We start from the raw sequence: 2,491 nt of genomic DNA, 5'->3' as shown, positions 1-2,491 counted from the left end.
AGGGGGTGGTTATAGGGCGGGGGTTGTCATAGGGTGGGTATTTCTGCTGAGGGGGTGGTTATAGGGCGGAGGTTGTCACAGGGTGGTTATTTCTGCTGAGGGCGGTGGTTATGGGGCGGGGGAGGGAGAGGGGGGGATCATATTTCTGCTGACGGTGGTGTCAAATTTCAGTTCAAGGTCATAGGGTGGGGAGAGGGGTGGATGTTGTTGGGGTGGGGGGTATCATATTTCTGCTGACGGTGTGGTGTCAAATTACAAACAATGCTGACGCCAGTGATTTAGAATCCGCATAGAACAACTACTACCTGTATACTGGTTTTTGGTCGACGCGGTATGTGTATAGAAACACTAGAGATAAGCGATTGCATTCTGATCCATACACCACCAGAGTAGGCGGTAGAATACACGTAGGCATACGTAGAATTCAATGTAGTAGTAACAATAGTTTCTCACGAATATCTCGGAAAGTAAAGCTTTCAGTTGATTATGCATAATAAAAAAGTTTTTCAGCATCATGCCCCCGACAATATATTAAAAGGTAATTGAAATCAACCTATGTTGAGATTAGAAACTTCCTGTTTTTTGCAATAATAATCCTTGGCAGCGAAGAGATGCAAAATATTTTTTTACGGGACCAATGGGGAGTTATACTCTGCAAGATGCACAAAGTTTCACTACGATTGGTCCATCCGTCTCGGAGTAATCAGCGAACGTATATTTAGAAAAAAAGGCGTTAGGAATAAAAAAATGCAAAATATTGTTTTTACGGGACCAATAAGGAGTTGTACTGTACAAGATGCAAAAAGTTTCATTCCGATTGGTCCATCCGTCTCAGAATAATCGGTGAACATACACCCCACGTACATGAAATAATACGTTCTTTGGCAATAAAAACCGTTCGGAATAAAAAAATGCGAAATGTTTTTATAACGAGACCAATCGGAAGGCATACCCTACAAGACGCGAAAGATTTCATTCCGGTTGGTCCATTCATCTCGGAGTAATCGGTGATCAAAGCCAGGGGAAAAAAATAATAATTAAAAAAAAATATATATATATACTGATCGTATTGAGTATCCTCCTCCTTTTCGAAGTCGGATAAAAAGACAAAAGAGCTACTGCGTGTAAAAGAAAATAAAAATGAATTTAATTGACTGAAGTTTTGCATTTCGAATATAAACGCAAGATAAATGTTTAGTTTTATCATTTGACAGTTCGTTAACACATCGCAGTTACGCAGTTAGTACATCAGTTAATTATTACGCAAAGGACGGCATCATATATTTATTATCTTATTATATTTATTATTATATTACTTATTATTATTATTATCTTAATATTAGTATCTTATGTTATATATTATTATTTTATATTATATTTTTATCATTATTGTATTACTTTTATTATTGTTATTTATATATTATATTACTTATCATACTTGTATCATATTATATTATATTGCGAATGTTTCGATTAAATTCATTTTTATTTTCATTTAAACGCAGTAGTTATTTTGTCTTTTTAAATATGCTCTGTTAGAATTTACCCTTCCTATATGCAGGCATTGTGATTGAAATTCAAGATTTGTCCTATACCATGAAATTCGAGCAATACGCGAGACTGACGCGCCAAGGTCACTGGAGAGGGGTACCGAACGTCTCAACGTTATATGCATTAACGTATAGGGAAACTTTGACGGCTTTTTCTAGGGGAAGGGTTGATTTCCGGCACATGGTTCCTTTCAGACTTTTTATCTCCTCGATGAGCACTATACGATAGGCCAATAAAACAATTTGACCTTGAAATTAGGGGTGAAGGTCAATTTTGCGGTCGCTTTCTTTGCCAGATCTCCACCAATCCAGAGGTGTAGAATCACCCCATATGGTTCGTGACATTTAATTTTTTTACACCCTGTACAGAAAGAAGAATAAAATCAAAATAAGTCAAATCCATTAACTTTAATCAATCAAAATGAATAAACACTGCATAAATACTGAATGCGAGCAAAACAGTTGTAGAAATAAGAAATTAAGAAAATGTAAAGCGTAATAGTCAGCATTTTCATAATATGCCGGCCCAAATAAACTGCTCACTCAGAATTGAGAAACGATGAATTTGGATCGTGAAAGGTTTCTGAGAAATGCGTCACAGGACGTGACATATCAATACAGAGAGAAGAATAAAATTAATATAAATCAAATCCATTAACTCTAATCAATCATAATAAATGAATAGTGAATGAATAATGAATGCGAATGAGCAGTAAAAGAAATTAAGAAATTAAGAAATAAAGAAAATATAAGTGTAATGTGTAAGCAACCCTAACCAACCGAATGTAATGTAGTGAAAAATAAAATAGAATAAGATACAGTGAAGTGAATTCCAACAATAATGTAACCATAGATTATTTAAACCATAGAATAGCCAAATTCAAAGATGACGGGTGACAAAATTTAAAGAGATATAACCCTCATGTGTCAAAACACAAGAG

This window comes from Osmia bicornis, unplaced genomic scaffold (genome assembly GCF_907164935.1).
Source record: "Osmia bicornis bicornis unplaced genomic scaffold, iOsmBic2.1, whole genome shotgun sequence".
Classification (NCBI taxonomy): Eukaryota; Metazoa; Arthropoda; class Insecta; order Hymenoptera; family Megachilidae; genus Osmia; species Osmia bicornis.
Note: the sequence above shows the minus strand (reverse complement) of the source record.